The sequence below is a fragment of the Cibotium barometz genome, chromosome 38, assembly GCF_041138505.1.
Source record: "Cibotium barometz isolate CiBa-2024 chromosome 38, ASM4113850v1, whole genome shotgun sequence".
NCBI lineage: Eukaryota > Viridiplantae > Streptophyta > Polypodiopsida > Cyatheales > Cibotiaceae > Cibotium > Cibotium barometz.
In genome coordinates this window covers 34,139,908-34,165,131 of record NC_141083.1, presented here as the reverse complement: position 1 = coordinate 34,165,131, position 25,224 = coordinate 34,139,908, and the positions used below count along the sequence as shown (strand labels likewise).

Here is a 25,224-nt window from a genome sequence, read left to right as displayed (position 1 = left end):
AAGCGTTACTTTCATCATTAATGATTTTTATGCATAACATAATGCATAAAAGAAATTTTTTATTGTAAAAGTGTTACTTTCACTAATATCGATTTTTATGCATAAAAGGATGCATGAAAGAATTTTATTTTTATATCAAAATAAGAGTTCTCTTTATTCCTATGCCTAATTCCCCTGAAAATTGGTAAATGATTAAGTAAATACTCTGTGAAAGAAAATCCTACCGTTTCATATTCTCTAAGATGACAATGAGAAAATTCAGTGAAACTATCGAAATCAAAATTTTAGATAAATGATTCCTCATAGGAATTCGTGAATGATTAGTTTTAAATTCAGTAAAGTAGTAATTGAAATATTTTCCTTTGATAAAGATAGTTCAAGAAGAACCTTTCAAGACTCAAAACCTGAATTAGATTATGACCAAGACATAACTCCTTTGTCAGTTTCAAGAAATGATGATGTGACCAGTCCCATAATCTACACTCAAATCACCCAGCGATTCTGAAACTAAGTTGAGACCTTTGATTTTGATATAAGGATTTAGAATTTAGAATTCGAGGAATTTTGCTTGGAAATCCAGACTGTGATCTAGAAGTCTTGGGATACGAAATTAAGATATACTCATTGTATTCAAAAGAAAATCAAAACTGGCTGAAGCTGTCAGAATGGCAAAGGACTTTGCCAAAGCCTTCATCATAAAAGTCCTGCCAAAGCGAGCTCCCTCATCCTTTGAGAGATTTCAGACATCGAGAAGTTCTTCCAACTTTCTGCCTCTAAAGAGACACCAAGGTCCTAACCAGAATGTGGAGACGGGATGAAGAAAGACCTTTCCCCCGAAGTACATTCTCCGAAACTCCGGCTCTCTCTAGAATGCAAAGAGAAGACCTTCGAAGCGAGAACAGATGCTTTGGATGTCAAGGACTTGGGCACCAGATTAAGGATTGCCCCTCTCCTTCTGTGGGCCAAGGAAGCCAGGGTCCCAAAGTTCTGAGACAAACTCCTTCTTATCAGTCCAATCAGGGTCCCTCACACCAGAATCAGGGAAACCTATGCAAGTTGAATTGGCAAGTGGAAAGATTCTTTTCACTCACCTTGAAACAAATCGTATTCAGTTCAATCTAGATGGGAATTTAATTGACTGTGAGTTCAGAGTTCTACCTTTGGGAGTTTTTGACAGGATCCTTGAAATGGATTGGCTCCACAGAAATCAAGCTGACATTCACTATCCTAATGGAACCATTTCCTTCCGTGACCTTCACGGAAACAAAGTTCAAAGAACCGAAATTTCAGGATCCCCAAGTCTACAGTTAGTAAAGGCTTCTAAGTTACTAAAAGGACTTAGAAAGAAGCAGCGCATTTATCTTGTCAAAATGAATCCGGTAGACTCAAAGTTAAAAGCTAAAGAACCTGAATGGTAAAGTGATTATGATGATTTATTCCCAGCAAAGCTAACAAAGATGCCTCCAATTCGGGAAGTAGATCATGTGATAGAATTGACCCCTAGAGCTCAGCTAGTAGCAATTCCTGAAGCCATTGAACTCAAGGAACAACTTAGACAATTGTTGGAACAAGGGTTTGTAAGACCCAGTGTTTCACCTTGGGGTGCGCTAGTTCTCTTTCAGAAAAAGAAAGATGGAACGCTAAGACTCTGTGTGGACTACAGAGGTCTCAATCAGCTGACAATTAAGAATAAGTATCCTATCCCCAGAAGTGATGAGCTTCTAGACAGGCTAAATGGCGCCCAGATCTTCACAGAAATAGATCTCAAATCAGGGTATTATCAGATCAAGATTAATGAGCAAGATATCCCGAAGACAGCCATCAATACTCGGTATGGGCATTTTGAATTCATTGTCATGCCATTTGGATTGACAAATGCCCCAGCTACATTTAATTGCTTAATTCAAGACATTCAATTGCTTAATGTAGGACATTCTCAGAGAATACTTGGATGATTTTGTTCTTGTTTTCTTTGATGATATTCTGATTTACTCAAAGAATGCAGCTGACCATGAAGCTCATGTCAGAAAAGTTCTTGAGATTCTAAGGAAGCACCAACTCTTTGCTAAAAAGAGCAAATGCACTTTCTCTGCCAACCATGTCGAATACTTGGGCTTTTTGGTATCAAAAGATGGAATTTCTCCAGATTCTGCAAAAGTCCAAGCAGTCATAGATTGGCTTGAACCAAAGATAGTGAAAGAAGTCAGAGGATTCTTGGGATTGACTGGTTGGTATAGAATTTTTATACCAAATTATGCTCTCATAGCTTCCCCCCTGACTAATCTTCTCAAGAAGAATATTTCGTTTCAATGGTCTGCCAGGTGCCACAGTGCTTTTGATAAGCTGAAGACCGCCTTGGTAACCAATCCCGTCTTGAAGTTGCCAGATTTCTCTCTACCCTTTGAGGTAGTAACTGATGCCAGTGGTTTTGCTCTGGGAGGTGCACTCATACAGGAAGGTCATGCAGTGGCCTATGAATCCCGAAAGCTAAGAACACATCAGAGGAATTATGCTGTCCATGACTTGGAACTACTTTCAGAAGTATATGCCCTGAATTTGTGGAGACATTACCTACTGGGTCAAAGATTCACTTTGATGCCAGATCATCAGAGCTTAAAGTGGATCTTCACTCAGAAGGATCTCAACATGCGCCAAAGAAGGTGAATGCAGACCCTGCAGGAATTTGATTTTGAAATCAAGTACTGCCCAGGTAAAGAAAATGTGGTAGCAGATGCCCTCAGGCAGAAAAGCCTCCTTGCTTGCAATTACTGTAGTGTCAAATCCCTTGATTATTGAAGTAAGAGAGAAGATCATGTAGGATAGATTCTTTGGCCCTATTGCTACCCTACTTATGTAGGAAAGCAAAACTCCACAGGAGTTGAACCGAGTTCAAGGGTACAGCCTAGATGATGGAGTTATGTATTATAATCACAGGCTATGCATTCCCAATGATGAGGGAACCAAGGGATAAATTCTGAAGAATGAAGCCCATGAGAGCCTTATTGCAGGACATCCAAGTTTCATCAAAACCTACATGTCTGTGAAGAAAAGCTTCTTTTGGCCTGGTCTAAAAAAGGATGTGCTTAATCATGTACGTCAATGTCTGACCTATCAGAAAGTCAAGGCCGAGAGAGTAAAAATGCCTGGGAAGTTACATCCTTTAGACATCCCCCAGATGAAGTGGGAATGTATCAGTATGGATTTTATTCCTGAATTACCCTCAGTGCAATCAGGTTACAATTCCATCTTCGTGGTAGTTGATAGATTAACCAAAGTTGCCCACCTGATTCCAGTAAAAGAAACCTACCACTGCAGTGGATGTGGCCAGAGTGTTTCTCAAGGAAATCTTCAGATTGCATGGCCTACCTAGAAGAATAGTAAGTGATCGAGACCCCAACTTCACGTCAAGATTCTAGATTGCATTCTTTGAAGCAGTAGGAACTTTCTTGGATCTCAGCACAGCTTACCACCTGGAGACCAATGGTCAAACAGAAAGGGTAAACCAAGTAATCAAAGATATACTTCGGTCATGCTGTGGGGGCAGGGAACCCAAGAAAGTGGCTAAGCTATCTGCACCTAGTCGAGTTCGCCCTTCTTATCATAGAAGTATTGGGATGAGCCTTTTCAAAGCTTTGTATGGATAAGATTGCTTAACTCCATTAACTTGGTCCGACCCATTGATTAGGGTCGAGATGTCCAACCAGATGCTTGATGACATGGAGCAGTAGATGCAAGCAATTCGTAAAGATATAAAAGCTACCCAGGATAGACAAAAGCTATATGTAGATAAAAAGAGGACAGTCAGAGAATTTGAAGAAGCAGATATGGTCTTCATTCGAGTATGCCCCAAAAGAAGTTCTCTATCTCTTGGGAAGTACAAGAAGTTATCCCCCAGATATTGTGTCCATATCTGATTACAAAGAAAGTAGGTGACTTAGCCTACGAGCTTCTTCTGCCTCCTCATCTCAAGGTACATAATGTATTTCATGTCAGCCTTCTTAAAACGTATATACCAAGCCCGAATCATGTGCTTGATGAAATCTTAACTTCTTCAACCCAAGGGCAGATGGAACTCTAACCTGAAGAAATCCTTGATGTTCGCGAAAAGGTTCTCAAGAATAGAATTATGAGAGAATGATTGGTTAAATGGAAGTTCTATCCTTTTGAAGATGCCACTTGGGCCGACGAACTGTTGCGAGATTACCCCCAGTTTGTGAGATGAGGACATCTTGCGTTTTTCAAGTGGGAGAGAATGTAAGATTCCTACCCAGCCTCTCAAGATGTCCAACATCTTTCCCCTGTAATCAAATCCCTCTTCAGAAATATAAAAGATCTTGTTTCTACCTATTTTAACCTAGAGAGAGAAAATATTCTAGAGAGAGAAAATATTCTAGAGAGAGAATATTCAAATTTTGAATATTTTTGGATGTAAAAATATCTCTTCTTATTAAAATAAGTTCCCTCGAAACAAAAGTTTAAAAAGATTTTCAGAAGGTGCATTAGAAATCAAGTATAATCTATTCAAGAGGCCTTATCCTAGGGGTCCAGATTTTCAAAAAAAATTCAAATTAAGGTTTTGAAGGGCCAATCAAATTCATCGAAATTTATGAAGAAGATAAATAGAAGAAATAAAGAAAATCCCCCCAAAAATGAGTAAATACTCACATAAGATGAAGAGTGGACTAAGGACCAAAGGAAAAGCTAAAAAAATTGATTTTTGACACCTCACAATAAGGATTTTCCCCTCATGAATGAGGCACACTTCACATGTGTAATGGAGTTTTAAATCTTAAAAAATTGAGATATTTCATCTCTCCTCTCTCCTAATTCAAGCCCAGTTCCAAAAAGTAAGCTAAACTGACCTAAAAATGGTCAAAAATCGACCAAGCTGATTTGGAAAAATCTAGAATCAGTTTTCTTGGTTAGGAGCTCACTTTTTCCTATAAATAGAAGCCTCCCCCTTTGTTGAAAAATAATAGTGTTTATGCACTATTACTCTACTCCTCCCAAGAGCTAAGAACTGTGAATTTCTTAATAATTCACTAGTTTTTGACATTTCCCTCTTCTAAAGATTGGTGGCCATTCTTGTTACAAACAAGAGTAGAACCCTCAAACCATCAAGCCAAAGGAAAGCTCCCAAGAATTTATGTAAGTTAGAAATTTTATATTTTTTCTTTATTTTTTTTATGCTTTCTAATTTTTATGTTGTTTGAAGTGATAAATCAACCCTTCTTTATTCTAGTTAAGTGAACTAATAATTGGAATTAAACTTTCATATTATTTCTCATTTAAAAGTGAAAATTGTTTAGTTTAGAATGCTTAAAACCAATTGAGGTTAATTGTTAAGTAAAAATAAGTAGGAAAATTTGAAAAATGGTCAGCCATACAAAGGAGGTTATGGCAAAATTTTTTAAAAAATTGGAAATAAGTATTATCCTTTATTATTCTAAGAGAGTAATCCCTATTGTTTCTATATTCTAAAAGAGTCATTTTCATGCATAGAAGATGCATATTGATTATTTTTTAATGCTCAAAAGACTAATTTTTTTAATATGAAAGTGTTACTTTCATCAAAATGGATTTTTATGTATAAAAGAATAATATTTTTTATATGAAAGTGTTACTTTCATCAAAATGGATTTTTATGCATAAAAGAGTTTTTTTTTATTATAAAAGTGTTATGTTTATCATTATTGATTTTTATGCATAATAGTATGCATAAAAGAATATTTTTTAAATTATAAAAGTGTTACTTTCATTATTATTGATTTTTATGCATAAAGGGATGCATAAAAGAAAATTTTTTATTATAAAAGTGTTACTTTAATCATTATTGATTTTTATGCATAAAAATATGCATGAAAGAATTTTTTTAAATTATAAAAGTGTTACTTTTATCATTATTGATTTTTATGCATAAAAGTATGCATGAAAGAATATTTTTTATTATAAAAGTGTTACTTTTATCATTATTGATTTTTATGCATAAAAGTATGCATGAAAGAATGCTTTTTTTATTATAAAAGTGTTACTTTCATCACTATTGATTTTTATGCATAAAGGGATGCATAAAAGAATTTTTTTAATTATAAAAATATTACTTTTATCATTATTGATTTTATGCATATTGTATGCATGAAAGAATATTTGTTTATTATAAAAGCGTTACTTTCATCATTATTGATTTTTATGCATAAAAGAAAATTTTTATTGTAAAAGTGTTACTTCCACTAATATCGATTATTATGCATAAAAGAGTTTTATTTTTATATCAAAATAAGAGTTCTCATTAATCCTATGCCTTATTCCCCTGAAAATTGGTAAATGATTAAGTAAATACTCTGTAAAAGAAAATCCTACCATTTCATATTCTCTAAGATGACAATGAGAAAATTCAGTGAAACTATCGAAATCAAAATTTTAGATAAATGATTCCTCATAGGAATTCGTGAATGATTAGTTTTAAATTCAGTAAAGTAGTAATTGAAATATTTTCCTTTGATAAAGATAGTTCAACAAGAACCTTTCGAGACTCAAAACCTAAATCAGACTATGACCAAGACATAACTCCTTCGACAGTTTCAAGAAATGACGATGTGACCAGTCCCATAATCTACACTCAAATCACCCACCGATTCTGAAACTAAGTTGAGACCTTTGATTTTGATCTGAGGATTAAGAATTAAGAATTCGAGGAATTCTGCTTGGAAATCCAGACTGTGATCTATAAGTCTTGGAATACGGAATTAAGATATACTCATTGTATTCAAAAGAAAATCAAAACAAAAAACTTGCATAGAAACCCTGTTTTCTTAAAAGACTGTCTTACGCCAGAATGCTGGAGGGAGCATTTGGTATATGTGTTTTCTAAGGGAAGTTCGGTTGCAACAGCTGGTGGGGAGTGTTCAAAGGACAGCTCACGCGAGAAAGCTTGACCAGCCTCAGTATGGTTAAAATGGTGCGCTGGGGGTGCGCTTTTGGTACGATGGACGAGGGCCAATGAAGCAGTCCCTGAGTGAAGTGCCAGGACACCTAAGGAGGACCCCGGAGGGTTCTGACCAAGCGATGCATGGGCTCGCGGTGCCGAGGAGACCCATGCGTATGTCGAGGAAGATATTGTATGATGGACCAATGTTTATTGTAATCTATTACTGGATCTCGTTGTTGACCCGTTGGTCTCAACAGAGAGTCCAAAGTGATACTGTTTTGTGAGAAACAAAGACTCAATGGAAATTTTGAGTTATGACATGTGTAACCAATAATTGTTTGTCAATGGATTGTTTTTTAAGTTAAAGTTTAAAGAGGAGTGTGTGCGTATCTGTATTCTAAAGCAAAAGTTAAGAAAGGCATTCAATTATGGGTGGGTGAGTACTTGTCTGGTTCTACTATTCCAGTGGTTGGGCGGTGGCTAACCCATGGGCCGGATGGGGTTAGGCTGGAATCAGTAGAGTTTTAACAATAAAATTGATTAATAGAAATACGCTTAGAACTCGAGTAGTTAATTAGAATCCTGAAGACATCAATAAAGAATAAATCAACAGCTGTGCCTGATTCAATCAGGAAAAAAGCATTGATTCCTTCAAGTTAAGTCTGTAATAGTTTCCCTTCTATTTGGTTTATTCAGATGAAGGTTAGTTCAGTATCTTGACCTCGTTAGAAAAAAATCAGTTAAGAAAATAAAAGTGGTGGAATCGTCCTCGTTTTTCGAGCATGGGAAATTTTCTGGTTTTGGTTTTTGGAAGGACCACCAGCTTAGTCTTGTTCTTGGACATTCGAGGGCGAGGCCTCGAGTGAGAAACCCTACCCCACGCCAGAGGAAGGTACTTCCGCTGCTACCACCCGAGAATCCGGTGCGCAGAGGGGGTAGTGGGATCTCACAGATTTAAAGAAGTCTTTTTAGATGTTAGATTTTGAACCATTGCACTATTATTTAGGCATTGAGTTTTGCTAGTGTAATGATGGCATTATTATGCTACATAGAAAATACATAGATGCATTGTTGAAGAGGTTGAATCTTGAAGACTATAAACCTGTGGCTACACCTATGGAGCTGAGTTTATGACTAATTCTTGAAGATGCAGGTGATTCTTTTGATGCTGGCTTGTATCAAGATCTTATCTTTTTGTATGACACCAGGCTTGACATTCATATATGTGGTCTTAATATTGAGAAGATTTATGCATAGCCCAGGCGCAAAGCATTGGTAGTGTGTCGAAAGGGTTTTCCATTACCTAAAGGGCACTAAGCACTTCGGGTTATTTTAACCCAAGGTGGGTAGATCATAGTTGCATGCATTTATAGACTCAAAATGGATTGGATGTTATGACACACGAGTTTCCATGAGTGGTTTTTGATTTTTCCTTGGTGATTCATGTATATCATGTCTCAGCAAGAAGCAACCCACTATGGCCACTTCTAGTTGTGAAGCTAAAACACCATATTAGGGAATTTGAAAAAATCCATATATTTTGGAAATCACAAAATTGTGGACATGAAATTAATTATGGTAATTTAATTTATTTTGATAATTTCATTAAATTTTGTTATTATATATTGTAAGGAGCTTGTCTTTTAGAACATGTAAAATAGTGATAATTCTTTGCAATTTCAATTTAAATACAATTCTTTGCAATACTAAAGGGAAAGGTTGATCGAATGCATGTAGGTCGTGTTTATAAACAAGGATGTTAATGGAACACAATTTTACTTGAGCTACTCTATTTTTATGAATTAAAAGAAAACAATGAACCTAACATAAACTATCAACCTTCAAAATAACTATATGCTTAATGCCATTATTGGAGACATCCCACATTGTGTCTCTAGCCTTGAAGATCATCACATCCTTCTGATCGCTGCTGCAAACTCCCTTGAGCTTTTGCACCTACATTTGGTGGAATCTTAACCCTCTGCAAAATTTTCTGATTCCTTGTGAACCATGAAAATACTACTGAGTCCACAAGTTCCCAACAAGCAGGATCTTTCTTGTTACACATCCAATATTTATTCCAACAATCGGTGTAAACTTTGACATCACTTGCATTCCGCCTTTTACACACTAATGTCTTGCTTATTTAGTTGCTCAAAATACAACTAGGCTTCTTGCTCCATACAAAAATGCCTTCTAGCTCCACCTTTAAATAGGTGAGCTAGTGGACCATAAGTCCATTCACACACACACTCTTCTCCTCCCCTTTTACTAAACCTTAGTCTCTTAATAACCCCCCTCAATACCAACTATGAAAGAAAATTGGAATAGGTGGTATTGGACATAGGTTGCCTTTATAACATTAGGCGTACAAGGTTAGGAATATAGGTGTGGTTACATTGAGATTTAAAACAATTTCTCAGTGGAGTTAGAGGCTGATATAAAGTTAGCCTTTGACTCTTTGTTAGGACATTTAGAAGTGATATTTCCCGTTTGTTTACACTTGCTACATTTCATTTTGCTGGGATATTTGATCCAACAATTATTTGCCAAATGACCCACCTTTTTGCAATGGACACATCTTATTTTGATCACTTGATCAGACAAAGCTTGTTCGATGTTCAATAAAGTTGTTGCATTTGAAGATTCAGCTCCTCCCTTTGGCCTCTTTTCTTCATCAAGACAAGATTGAATGACTCCTTCAAGGGTGGGATTAGGTATGTTCTTTAGGGTGGTGACTAAGGTGGGGTACACCTTCTTGACTGCTTTTAGTAGAACAGGCACTGCATCATCTTCATCCATTCTCGCATTCACTGATGCAAGTTGAGCCATAAGGCCCTTCAAGTGAGAGATGAAGGCTCCAATTCCATCTCCCTCTTTGAGTTCCAAGCTATGAAAAATTCAATTTTAAGTGAGATCTTGGAATTCTTACCATGAGCTCCATAAATCTTATCAAGCTCATCCCATTTCTCTGTTGAGATATCGAGCTCTAGTGAGGCGGTGGACACTGATGACCCGCCTGGGGGATAGGCCCCGCACTTACACCATTGGCATGGTTGGTGAGATCTTGGGTGATATGCGGCCAGTGGGATGACAGGCTGTGTGACAGCCATTCTAGAGACTGGCATAGTTATAGCGCCAGCTCATTTAGTCGGGTTCACACTATAGAGAACCCGTGTATGTATTGGTTGAGTACCTTTCATATTGTGTGTACTCTTATCTTGTATATGGTGCGTTGAGTGTTGAGTAGAGATGAAGAAGATTTTCAGCCTCTCACCTTGTGTGTTCTCTATTAGGGTTTTGTGAGTGTGTGTGTGTGCTTGAAAGAGCTCAAGCTCTCTTCCCCCCTGCATCTTTTCATGGTATCAGAGCCTGGTTCGTGCTAAGGGCTGAGCTGCAAGCAAGAGAACCACAAGAAGCGGTACGAGGGTAAGAGCTACAACTACTCTTCCCTATTGTGTTGGTGACTACACCCTTGTCGGGAGCTCTACGGGAGGCACCGGCAAACGATCTCCGATTGAGGAGCTTTCTTCACGGGAGTGAAGCTACAGGGCAACTATACAGTCCTTTGGACTTAAATTTGGGGCCGAAAACGCGTTTCGGGCGCGTCTGGACCTCCGTTTTTCAGAAAGCAGGCAATTTCGAGCACTGCGGGTAAGTCACCGATTCTCTGCAGAACTCTGTTTTAAGAACTGCAGGAAGACAGATTGACTGTGCAGACACTGTGGGTGCTACAAAGAGGTCTACAGTTGCCATTGGGTGTATGTATGTGCATTGAAGTCACTGGTTGTGACATTTGAGAGTACTACAGTACCGCTGTGCAGAAAATACAGCATTTGTGCAGAAAAACCAGAGTGCAGTTTCTGGTAAAATTGTGTGTTTGGCAAGATGTCTAATGATGGCATAACACAGATTGTGGCTGAGAAGCTGGACAAGAATAACTTCCATGCTTGGAGGTTCAGGCTGACTAATTTCCTGATGGGAAAAGGCTATTGGGACTACATTGAAGGTGAGCATGAAGAGGCACCGGAGATACCGGATATAAATCCGACTGCTGCAGATGTGAAAGAGTTTAAAGACTGGAACCAAGGAGCCAGGAAAGTAATGTATTGGCTTTCCATTAGTATACAGGACACCATGATTGGGCACATTCAGGATGCCAAGTCCCCCAAGGAGGCGTGGGACACCTTGGTAAAGCTTTATGAAACAAATACCAAGGCACGTAAGATACAGTTGAAGAATGAACTTCATACTGTCGAGAAAAAGAGCATGTCTGTGAATGACTATGCGTTGAAGATAAAGGGCATTGTGGAATCCCTTGCATCTATTGGTGTATCAGTAGATGATGATGACAAGGTGGAAGTCTGTCTACGTGGTCTCGGGCCACAATACAAGGCGTTTAAGACGTCTATCCAGACTCGGGAAAACATTCCCAACTTTACAGATTTGGTGTCTATGCTGATTATTGAAGAGAAGAACTTGGGTGAAGACCAACAGTCTTCACAAAGCAAAAACAGTTCAGAGCAACAGGCCTTCTACACGAGTTCAGGAAGAGGACGAGGTAGAGGAGGCCGTGGACGCGGTCAAGGAGGTGGCCGAACAGGTAATCAGAATTATGGCCAGCAGCAGCAGCAACAACAACAGTCCCAGAATCAACAACAACAACAACAGGCAGGTGGAAGAGGCAAATTCAGAGGCAGGGGGAGTCAAAGAGGCCGTGGAAATTGGCAAAGACAATATAATGATGCACGTGAATGCTATTATTGTGGTAAGCCTGGACATGTGCAGTCAGAATGTTATAAGAAGCAGGCTGACATGCAAAATGGGAAAGTGCAGCAAAACAACTATGCATCCTCAAGCAGAAATAATGAGGACAATGAAAGGTTGTTTGTTATGCAGCATGTTGTGAATGCCATGTCTGAAAATGTTGATGCAGCACAAAAAGATAATGTATGGTATGTGGATTCAGGCGCTTCGAACCACATGACGAGTCATGGGGAGTGGTTCAAGGAGATGAAGAACCCGGAAAGACCAGGTTTTGTGGAAACAGGGGATGACACTGCTCATCCAATTGCCCACATTGGAGATGTGCCATTGTCTATGCAGGATGGCAAAGTGAAGTACCTTGCAGATGTACTTCATGTACCGAACATAACAAAGAATCTGGTTTCAGTTGGCCAGATGATTGAGCAGGGTTTGCAGGTTCGGTTTAACCCTGATGGATGTTATGTTGAAGATTTTAAAGACAAGTGCAGGTTGGTTGCAAAAGGCAACAGAGTGGGCAGAATGTTTACGTTGGATGTAGACATGCCTGAAATGAGTGCTGCGATGTTTGCAAATGTTTCAGGAGTTGTTGCAGACACAGACATATGGCATAAAAGGATTGGTCATGTGAATGTGCAGAGATTGAAGTCTATGCAGACAAAAGGAATTGTGACAGGGCTGCCAAAATTTAAAGTGGAAGGTATGCAGAAAATATGTGAAGCATGCCAATTTGGGAAGCAAACAAAGCATGTGTTTCCACGTAACAGGTATGTGAGCAGAAATGCACTAGATGTTGTGCATTCAGATGTATGGGGTCCTACGAAGACCGTGTCTATGGGAGGCTGTAGGTACTATGTCACTTTCATTGATGACCACACAAGGAAAGTGTGGGTATATTTCATGAAGGAGAAGAGTGAGGTATTCACTCACTTTCAGAATTTCAGAGTTTTGGTTGAAAAGCAAACAGGGAAATATGTAAAGTGCCTAAGGTCAGATGGAGGGGGAGAGTACTTCTCCAATGAGTTCTCTGAATTCTTGAAGAAGAATGGTATTCGGAGACAATTCACATGCAGATATACTCCGCAGCAAAATGGAGTTGCTGAGCGGAAAAACAGGCACATTGCTGAGATTGCGCGAGCATTGATGGAAGAGAAGAATATGCCGCATTGCTATTGGACTGAGGCTGTTTCTACAGCAGTATATATCATGAACAGGACTCCAACTGCAGCCATACATGATGTAACTCCAGAGGAGAGGTTTACTGGCAGAAAACCAGATTTGTCTCATCTGAAAGTCTTTGGATGCATTGCATATGTGCATGTGCCAGATGAGCTGAGAACTAAGCTGGATCTGAAAGCTGAAAAATGTGTGTTTATTGGATATTCCCTTGAGCAAAAGGGATACAGGTGTTATAACCCTGCTACACGTGAGTTGAGGGTAAGCAGGGATGTTGTCTTTGATGAGATGAGCAGCTGGTATGCTGCTGGAAAAGAAGCTGTTGGGGCTGATGTGAGTGGAAGTGTGGTTGCACAGAATGCAGGTCAGCAATCACAGTCTTTGAGTGGACCAGGAGAGTCCTCATCTAGTGGGTCTGTTGATAGACCATGGAGTGGCAGGCTGCGTCATAATACCAGCCCTGCAAATGTGATTAGTACATCACGTAAAGGAAAAGAGAAAGTGGTTGAGCCCCTTGGTATGCCTGACATTTCTGTAGGGCATTCTCATGTTGATGGAGAGTCTAGTGGCTCAGATATGAGCCTTGATGAGGAGCTTGGGATCCCAGCTATGAGAACACCTGGTGTAAAGAAGGCTATGGAAGCCATGAATGAAAAGCTGCGAAGATCAGGGAGAGTGAAGAACCCTGTGCAGAGATTTACATATGATGGTTATGTGGCACATCACTATGCATATATGGCAAAGGTTGTGCAGGTTGTTGAGCCCACATGCATTGATGAGGCTGTTGGAAATGTGAATTGGGAAAAAGCTATGGATGAGGAGATGGATGCACTATATGGAAATGAAACTTGGGATTTAGTGCAATTGCCAGAAGGCAAGAAAGCCATTGGATGCAAGTGGGTGTACAAAGTTAAACATAACAGTGATGGGAGCATAAACAGGTACAAGGCTAGATTGGTAGCCAAAGGATATGCGCAGACATATGGGATTGATTATGAGGAAACTTTCAGCCCAGTTGCCAAGATGGCAACGGTGAGAGTTGTGATAGCAGTGGCTGCGTCAAAGAAATGGTCTTTACATCAGATGGATGTAAAGAATGCATTCTTGCATGGGGATTTGCAAGAAGAGGTGTATATGTTGCAGCCACCTGGTTATGAGGATGTGGGTCACCCCGAGCATGTTTGCAGGTTGAAGAAAGCCTTGTATGGCTTAAAGCAAGCACCAAGAGCATGGTCTGACAAGATTTCTGAATATCTTGTCACTATTGGCTTTCATGTAGCCAATGCAGATTTCTCATTGTACGTGAGACATGGTGATAGAGGGGTTGTGCTTGTTGTCATCTATGTAGATGACTTGATCATTACGGGGGACCATGATGCAGAGATCTTTGATGTAAAGATCTTGCTTAGACAGAAGTTTGAGATGAAGGATCTGGGGGAGCTCAGATATTTCTTGGGCATTGAGGTGATTAGGTCACCACATGGTATTGGATTACTGCAGAGACAGTATGGCTTGGACATGTTGTCCAAGTATGGTATGACAGGCTGTAAGCCTATTTCTGTGCCATTGGATCAGAATGGCAAGTTGAGTGCAGATTCAGGAGAGATCTTGGAGGATCCTACTATGTACAGGAGCATAGTAGGAAGTTTGATCTACATGACGATCACCAGACCAGATTTGAGCTATGCTGTTGGATTGGTGAGTCAGTTTATGCAGGTTCCACGGAAACCGCATTTGGATGCTGTGAGACGCATACTGAGGTATGTGAGGTCTACTTTGCATTGTGGACTATTCTATGAGACTGGGACAGAGATATGTGTACATGGGTACACAGATGCTGATTGGGCTGGTAGTATCTCAGATAGAAGATCTACCAGTGGATTCATGTTTTCTTTGGGGAGTGCTGCTGTGACTTGGAGCAGCAAGAAGCAGCCTACGGTTGCTCTATCGAGTACAGAGGCCGAGTACAGAGGAGCTGCTATGGCAGCATGTGAGGTAGCTTGGTTGAGAAAGCTACTTGCAGATTTGGGTCTATCAGTGGATAGACAAGTTGTCATTTTTTGTGACAACATTAGCAGTATACAGTTGGCCAGGAACCCAGTCTTTCATGCTCGTACGAAGCACATAGAGGTCCACTACCACTTCGTCAGAGAGAAGGTCTTGGCAGGAGACCTTGACCTTGTTTATGTCAGCACAGAGGATCAGGTAGCTGACATCTTCACCAAAGCATTGGGTACAGAGAAGCTCCGCAGATTCAGGGCTTCGCTTGGTGTACATGAGATGGAGTTGAGCTCGAGGAGGAGTGTTGAGATATCGAGCTCTAGTGAGGCGGTGGACACTGATGACCCGCCTGGGGGATAGGCCCCGCACTTACACCACTGGCATGGTTGGTGAGATCTTGGGTGATATGCGGCCAGTGGGATGACAGGCTGTGTGACAGCCATTCTAGAGACTGGCATAGTTATAGCGCCAGCTCATTTAGTCGGGTTCACACTATAGAGAACCTGTGTATGTATTGGTTGAGTACCTTTCATATTGTGTGTACTCTTATCTTGTATATGGTGTGTTGAGTGTTGAGTAGAGATGAAGAAGATTTTCAGCCTCTCACCTTGTGTGTTCTCTATTAGGGTTTTGTGAGTGTGTGTGTGTGCTTGAAAGAGCTCAAGCTCTCTTCCCCCCTGCATCTTTTCATTCTCCTTTGCAGTCGGAAGTGAGTCCACATGGTGAATGAGAGCCTCAACAAGATGAAGCATGATGATGGCTTGTGCCCTCTCATCATCTTCAATATCTTCAGCCTTAGTTCGATCAATAACCTTAGTGCCGGAGATGAATGGCCAAAAACCTTTGGACATCATCTTGGGACTTGCCAAGTGTGGAAGCCCTCTCCTGAGAACTTTTTAATTTAGGTGTTGTCCTTTGACATTGGGTATTGAAGGAGATTACTAGAGAGTAATGGGCTGATTTATGAAGAAGAAAAAACCAAAAAATTTTGATGTTTTGGCTTAAGTAGAAAGAGAAAGGCTTATGAGAGTGCAACAACCCTTAATCAAGCCAAGGATGTTGCATAAAAAAGGAGATTAAGATGGTGAAGATTATGGTTTAGCACTTAGGGTTTGTGCATAACCACTAATTCTAACGGAGATTAGCTTCATTAGTGTCAAAGAACACTTTGTTTGGTGATTAAGATCACCATTAGTGTTTAAAAATATGATTAGTGCTTAAGAGGCACATTTCTAGCATTTAATGACACTTGCATTGGTGATTAGATTCACCATTAGTGTTTAAGAACACTCTTAAACACCATATTAGAGAATATGGGAATTTTCCACAAGTTTGGAACACGTGGTCAAAAGTTTGGATTAACCATAACTTGAACACCATTAATCCAAAATGAGCGCTTTATAGCTCTTTAGATTCCATTTTTCAAGCGCTTTCCAACGATAGGTCATATGATAGGGTTTTGAGAAACTTACAAACATGTTATCCATGTCCCCTTTTTTAAGTATTCAAAAATGGGAATTGGGAAATTCCCAAATTCACTAATATGGTGTTCTTAGTGTTTAAAAACACTTTGGAACGACTCCCCTTTGCTGGATTAGAAGCCTTATTAGTGTTAATCAATACTATTAGTGCTTATAAGCACACTTTGAAAAGCTTTGTGCACTTGAAGATGTTGTTGATGGAGCTTGATGAAGAATGAGGCTCATGAATATCTCATGGTGTATGCCCACCACTTCAAACTCAAAATAGGGTCAGCAACAAGCTCTCACAAGAGCACTTAAGTGATTAGAGCAAAGAAGAGGAGATTAGTGAAAAAGAACACTACTAACAAGCTTGAGCAAGCTTTCATGGAGAAGAGAAACAGTAGGCGCCTGGTTTTTTACTCTCACAGTTGATTCAACCCACCATTAGGGCTAAGATTCAAGCTGTAGGATCTTGGGACCTTGGGCTTCAAAATACCTATGCTCTCTAGGGCTGCCAATGCCTACACACAGCAAATTTGCGTATGGCATTAGCTGCGCAGGAAAACGATGCCGGTCTGCTCAAGTAGCAATGCCGTGGCCAGGAGAAGGGGAATCCATGGATTGGTTGTACGAGCCCAAGCGCCTAGAGGTCTTCTTCACTTTTCTAGTTGAAAGCTCCACGAGTTGTTGCCTCCACGAGTTGCTGGAGCTGCTCCACTGGCAGGAGGTTCAGCTCCACAAAAGAAAAAAGAAGAAAATTGACCTATTCTACACCACAAAAGAGGCCTAATCTTACCAAGCTCTAGATACCATGTTAGAATTTCGTGGTGCTCATGCTAGATCAAAGATATGGAGGAGAGAGACTCACAAAATACAAGAAAATATCTTGCTTATTTAGTTGCTCAAAATACTAGGCTTCTTGCTCCATACAAAAATGCCTTCTAGCTCCACCTTTAAATAGGTGAGCTAGTGGACCATAAGTCCATTCACACACACACCCTTCTCCTCCCCTTTTACTAAACCTTTGTCTCTTATTAATACATATTAGTCTCGTGCCTGGACATTCAAGGGCGAGGCCCTGAGTGGGAAACCCTACCCCGCACAAGAGGAAGCTACTTCCGCTCTGCTAGCAATCGGGAATCCGGTTACGCGGAGGGGGCAGAGGGGTCTCACAGCTGGTATCAGAGCGTTGTTGTAAACTTACGAAATAGCAACAGAAATTGCCTAAAATTTTAAAGTAAATATGAGAAATAATGTTTTCACTTGTTAAGATTATGTTTGAAATGAGCTTCATAAATTGAAAACTCATAAATTGAACTGGATTTTTAGATGGATACCCCAAATCTATCTAGCATTCCTGGACTCTCCTAGAGTTAGGATATGATCGCCTTTACCTTCGAAAATCTCATCAACTCCGCTACAAAAACGGAGGAAGCAGAGTGAGACTCGCTCGTCACTTTGAGGATCTATACTTTCCTGATCCAGTAGAGCGATGTCAGTATATGTGGTCCTCTGGAGGGTGAAGTATTCGTGTCAATACCAATCAACGATAGAGACTCAGACAGAATATGTCGTTAGACATGATCTTGATAAGGCTAGGAGATATTCATTATGTACAACTCTATAATCACTCACCTCGAAATTTTAGAATTTCTTGTCGTATTTTTAGACTTCTTAGCCGCTTTATTTCTAGGAGAAGAATTACAGCACCATTATCAGTGATAAATCGTGTATATCATAGCATGAATCCATCGCAGTATCGCCTTTGTATGCGTACATGATTGAGGTGGTGACTTTTGGAGCCGAGACGCTCTTTGTATATATCAAAAACTTTTGATAATAAAAGATGTTTTGCAAAAGATTCCAAATTATTTTCATGGTTGTGAATATTGGTTAATAAAATTATCCGAGTGAATCTTGTTTTCAAGAATTATGATAGAATATTTATTTGTTTAAGAAATAAATCTCAAAAATTAAATAGTCATAAATCTGATGACAAAGTTAAGTTGACAAAAATATCGTTTTGTCAGAATCATGAGGAGGCGTGCGGGCCGTGGGTAGGCAGCCGGATCCTCTTACCAATGATGAAGAGTTAGATTCAGACGTTTGTAAAGCCTTGCACTGATCCCAACCTGGTCCCTTCAAGGGTGAAGGGGAACAGTTAGGAAGTAGTGGAAAAATGGATTGAGGTAATGGAAGAGTATTTTGATGTAACCGGTTATAATAACGAGAAGAGCAAGATGGCTCTCGTGCCAGATTGAAAATTGTGGGAACGGCCAGGGTCGCTTGGAGGAACCATTGCAAGACAAACCGTCTTGACCGAAATACCCAAACCTAGTCATATCTTAAAGCTTACCTCAGGAAGAGGTTCTGTCCTCCAGGCTTCCTGGAAACCAAAATGAATGAGTTCTTGGAACTGAAGCAGGATAGCCGAACGATTGAAGAATACCATCACGCATTTTCCCTTCTCCTCAAATATTATCCACTTTTAGATGAAGAGCAGCTGATGGCCATATTCATTCGAGGGGGGATGAACGAGACATTGGGCACTTAAGTGAAAAATGCCAAACTAGTTTCAATGGCAGAAGCTATCAGAATGGCAAAGGACTTTGCCAAAGCATTTGTTGTTAAGGTCCCGCCAAAGCCTGCACCCTCAAACTTTAAAAGGTTCTAAACCCCGGGAAGTGCTTCAAACTTTCTGTGAGATCCCTGTTTCCACCGAGCAACGGATTCGGGTACTAGCAGCGGAAGTAGTACTTCTCACACGGGACAGGGGTCCCACATTCGGGGCCTCGTCCACGGATATCCGGACAAGAGACTAATCCGTCGGTTTTTCCAAAACCGAACCCGGAAAAACTTCCCTTACCCGGAAAGCACGGGCGATTCCACCAGGATAATTTTTTTTACTCTAACGTAGTCAAGATCATTACTGATCACGCTGATCCAACTGCACCTATAAAGATACTTGGTCGGATCAAGGAAGAAACTTGCACTTGGATCATTGGGATCAACGCTTTTTTCCCCATCAAGAGGCACAGCCGTTGATTCCTATCCATAGAACAATTACTATCCGGGACTTACTTCATTTATCGTAATAACAGAAATTGAGTCTCGGTTTACGGATCCATCAGTCCAGCCTAACCCCATCCGATCCCATGGGTTAGCCAACCGCCCAACCACTGTAGTGATGGGATCCAATTTGGAATTTGGTTAGGTTTTGTCCCGGGTACCAAGGAAAAGAGTTCCAAGGCCCCCTAGCCGGAATTTCATGCAAACATAAAACTAGCCACACCACTTACACACCCAATATGAAAATTGCCTTTTTCTTAGCATCAACTAACTTTAAAACAATCCTTTAATGAAACCATAGTACCACTGATCACAATCTCCCAATTTATCCAGTTGATTCATAATTTCCCATCATTCCTTCATCAGAGTATCTATGGCATCATTGGCAACTAGAACGCTCACCACCTGTCCACACAGAGGCCGTTTCCATAGTTCCTAGCCCATAATACTCGGCAATATAATCACTTATCAAGATGGACTCTCGTTGAAGATCAGCAAGATCAACCAACAGATCCATATAAAAGAGCCATGGACTCATCCGTTGAGGACCAGCAAGGTCAGTCAACCAGATCCATGCCCGGTTTCACAAAACAACTCTTACTCCTTGTTCCAATATCTTCCTCGACGCACGCGTGGGTATCCTGGGCGACCCAGAGCCCGAGCACCGTATGGTCAGCACCCTCTAGGATCCTTCGCAGGTGACCTAGCGCTTCACTCATAGGCCGCTTCCTTGGTCCCTCATCCACCGTACCGGAAGCTCACCATTTTAATCGAACCGAGGCTGGTCAAGACCTCGGCCGACCTTGCTACGCGAGACGTCCTTCATTGACTCTCCGTCAGCAGTTGCAACTTTATCAGTTAGGTCTCCACGACCTTAATCACAAGACGGTCAAAATGCTTTCCCAGCATTCTTGACATAGAACAGCCATTTACAAACAGCATTTACAAACAGTTTACAAATACAATTTCTATATTAACTCTCATTTTTCCACATTATCCCACATGCAATCCACATTACTTATTCCACATTTCATTTACATGTGTACTCATCCAATCATATCATTTTCCATCTCTTCACTTCAGATTCCTTCACATCACATATCATATATTCACATCCATATCCACATCCATACATCCACATCCACATCCACATTCACATCCATACATCCACATCTACATGCTTATCTCCATTTTCACATCCTCATTTATACATCCACATCCCATATCCACATTCATACATACACATCCATATCCACATCCACATGCATACATACATCCACATCCACATTCCCATTCACATATATACATCCATATCTACATGCACATTCACATCCATACATCCACATCTATATCCTCATTCACATCCATACATCCACATTCATGCATCCACATCTACATGCTTATCTCCATTTTCACATCCTCATTTATACACCCACATCCCATATCCACATTCATGCATACACATCCATATCCACATCCACATGCATACATACATCCACATCCACATTCCCATTCACATATATACATCTTTATCTACATGTACATTCACATCCATACATCCACATCTATGTCCTCATTCACATCCATACATCCACATTCATGCATCCACATCTACATGCATACATCCATACATCCACATCCACATTTACATCCATGCATCCACATCTACATCCTCATTCACATCCATACATCCACATTCATACATCCACATTCATACATCCACATCCACATCCACATTCACATCCATACATCCACATTCATACATCCACATCCACATCCATACATCCACATCCACATCCACATTCACATCCATACATCCACATGCATCTTATCATATCTTATCACTTCCCATATCTTTTATGCATACCTCTATGCATGAAATTCAATTATGCTAAAAGTAACACTTTTATAATAAAATATTCAACTTTTATGCATACCTCTATGCATGAAATCCAATATGATAAAAGTAACACTTTTGATATAAAAAAATTATCCTTTATGCATACTTCTATGCATGAAAATTAAAAATGATAAAAGTAACACTTTTGATATAAAAAATTTTCCTTTATGCATCCTTCTATGCATGAAAATTAAAAATGATAAAAATAACACTTATAATATAAAAAAATTATCCTTTATGCATACTTCTATGCATGAAAACTAAAAATGATAAAAGTATCACTTTTGATATAAAAAATTTTCCTTTATGCATACTTCTATGCATGAAAAATTAAAAAATGATAAAAGTAACACTTTTGATATAAAAATTTTTCCTTTATGCATACTTCTATGCATGAAAATTAAAAATGATAAAAGTAACACTTTTGATATAAAAAAATTATCCTTTATGCATGATATTAAAATTCAATTTCTCCATGATTATAATGAAATTCTTTCAATTAATCTAGGATGATAATTCCTAGAATATGGTAGGAAGTCCTCTTTTTATGCTTTGAATGAAATTATTTTATGCATAATTTTTATAAAAATTTTGCCATAGCTCCGCTGCTATGACTGATAAATCTCAATTTTTTCTAAGGGATAAAGCTTATCATTAAGGAAATGATTAAAATGATCTCTAATTGGATCATTAATCTATAGTGGATTGAATCATCAATATGCATAAACTAAAAGCATAGAAAAAAGCCATTAAATTGGCCTCAAGCATAGCTTAATCTTGGGTTAAGGAAAAGCTTTATGAAAAGCTTGATTTGGATTGAGAACGGGTCATGAGTATGACCATTTCTTGAGTGAGAGAGAGAATTTACATAAAAATCATTAGAATTTAAACATAAATGAAAATTAACTTCAATAGCATTTATTAACTTATGTAACTCTTCACTATTATTCAAACTTCAATAGTATTTAAAAAAAACCATACCAATTAAACTTCTCAAGCTTGAGAGGGGTTGAGAAGAGAGAAACATTGAGAATTTATAGAAAGATCAATATTCACTAATTACCTTACAACTTGCTTGATTCTTTGTTCACGGTAGAGGCCCCCAACCAATCAATTGGTTAAGTATGTTGATGGAGCCACTAATGGGGATTGAAGAAAGAGGGAAGCTCCAAAAACTAGTGAATTATTAAATGAATTCACAGTTCTTGGCTTAGGTGGAGTAGAGTAACGATGCATAAACACTAACTATTTTTCAACAAGGGGGAGGCTTCTATTTATAGGAAAAATTGAGCTCCTAACCAAACAAACTGATTCTAGAATTTTCTAAATCAGTTTGGTCAATATTTGACCATTTTTAGGTCAGTTAAGCTAACTTTTTGGAACTAGACTTGAATGAGGAGAGAGGAGAGATGAAATATCTCAATTTTTATGAGTTTAAAACTCATTCAAGCATGTGAAATATGCACCTCCTTTAAAGAACTCCCCTTCCTTACATATGTGTCATAATGGAATCATTTTAATATTGCTCATAGTTTTTTTTTACTAATAAACCTTGTACATTTTCAACTCTTCATCTTATGTGAAATATGCACCTCCTTTAAAGAATTCCCTTTCCTTACATATGTGTCATAATGGCATCATTTTAATATTGCTCATAGTTTTTTACTAATAAACCTCGTACATTTTCAACTCTTCATCTTATGTGAAATATGCACCTCCTTTAAAGAATTCCCTTTCCTTACATATGTGTCATAATGGCATCATTTTAATATTGCTCATAGTTTTTTACTAATAAACCTTGTACATTTTCAACTCTTCATCTTATGTGAGCATTTACTCATTTTTGGATACCCAAAATATCTCATATTTTTAATATTGCTCATAGTTTTTTACTAATAAACCTTGTACATTTTTAACTCTTCACCTTATGTGAGCATTTACTCATTTTTGGGTATCTTCTTTTTACAAATTTGGATTTATCTCTTCCCTACACATGGATTGATGCTATTGGCCCATAGGAACCTTAATTGGACCATAGTCTAAAGATTTCTGAAAATCTAGACCCTTAGACTAAGGTTCTTTATACCTATTTCCAATTAATTCCAATTGCACATTGGAAAATTCTTTTTGAATTTCTGTTTCAGGGGAACTCATCTGAATTATAAGAAATATTTTTCTATCCAAAAATATTCAAAATCTGAATATTCTCTCTCTAGAATAATTTTTCTCTCTCTAGGCTAAAATAGTTAGCAACAGGGTCTTTATATTTCTGAAGAGAGTTGATTACAGGGGAAGATAATAGACATCAAAAAGGGGTTGGGGGAGGAATCTTACATTCTACCCCACTTAAAAAACGCGAGATGTCCTCATCTCGCAACTTGTGATAATTTTGCAAGATTCACGAATATGAGACTTAGAGAAAAATTTTAATCAAGATTAACCACCAAGATAAGTCTTAAAGAGAGCAAGATTCAAAATACGAACAAGATTTAAACTTTATTCATTCTCGGAACTTATACAGTAAAGATAGAGGAACACTTTACACTTCCATAAGCCCGTCCATCATATGATCACAAAAGCAGTCCTCACAAGCTGCACAAGTATAAGGTAACTCATCTATGGGAATGATTCTGTGGGTTATTGCTGCGCCTATCTCAGTGGTATGAGGTGTTCTAACAAAAGGACCTCTGAGAGGCAAGCCAAAAATGGGGTAAAGGCATATCTTCTCATGAGGAAGAAAACACGCCAGTAAGAAGACCCGCTCAAAAAACCCAGGATGCCTTGATCTCATGACGCAGTAGTATCGGGGACCCAAACCCAAAGCTTCAATAACCATGGCCAAGCGGACATTGTTACGAAAGTGCTGCTGACCCCAGGGTGTTACCCTAGTTATGTCTTGATAGGTCCGCCATTTTGTCTGCGCTACAGAAGTTCCCAAGTGAGGAAAAAGTGAGCGCTCATACTGCTCTATAAAATCTTTCTTCACAGACTCCCTTGCGTCTTGAAGGTGAGAAATCATTAGGGATAAAACTAGTTCTTGTTGCCAAGCCATGAAGGAGATTAAGAAAGAAAGGAGATCGATGGAAGTAAGATTACTGTGAGCGACAAGTAAAAGTTACGACTTATATAAAGGAAGGAGCTAGCGTAACTTAGAAGCCAACGGTAACTTGCTACTGAAGTTTTACCGTCTTTCCATGATTTGGGTTTGACACATTTTTCTATAGAAGGCATTAAGAATTTTGAGATGAAGAGATAAAAGAAGCTTGTAGGCTAAGTCACCTACTTTCATTGAATTCAGATATAAGGCTCACAATATCTGGGGGATAACTTCATATACTCCCCAAGAGATAAAGAACTTCTTTTGGGCCGTACTCGAATGAAGACCAAAACCTTGATATCCAAAACATCGATTCTCACTTCTGAACTCATTGTTCTGAATCCTTAAAACAGGTGGGACTCTTGAGAAGTATTCTAGGAAAAGGGTCTTCCTTTGTTAAACAGAACTTTCTTTTATTTTAGAGAGGGAATAATTATAAGATCAGAAAGGGAGATTCTTACTCCTGTATACCTCGAAGGCTGGGGAGGAATCTTACATTCTACCCCACTTAAAAAGTGCGAGATGTCCTCATCTCGCAAGGTAGAGGACAACTCTTTTTCTTAACATCCAATTTTATTTTGGGGTTCCTTATATTCTGGTCAACCCAGCAGAACACTGGGATGAATATCCCTTATATAGAACTCATCATTAATATTCAGATCATATCATTCATATCTTTAACATGATAATGGTCCATTAGACCGAAAAAATTCCTTCTGAACATTCCTCCACGGGAATTTCAGTCAAGCAAGTTCTCAATTTGTCATCCCTTAACTTGATCTACTGATCAAGTGTTAACAGTAACAATTTGACAGCACGACCCACT

At 39.0% G+C, this 25,224-nt stretch overlaps 1 pseudogene; it reads left to right on the top strand.

Annotated features, from left to right (window-relative positions):
* Positions 1-25,224, top strand: part of LOC147616627 (pentatricopeptide repeat-containing protein At2g27610-like) — a 298,789-nt pseudogene that overhangs the window by 80,916 nt on the left and 192,649 nt on the right.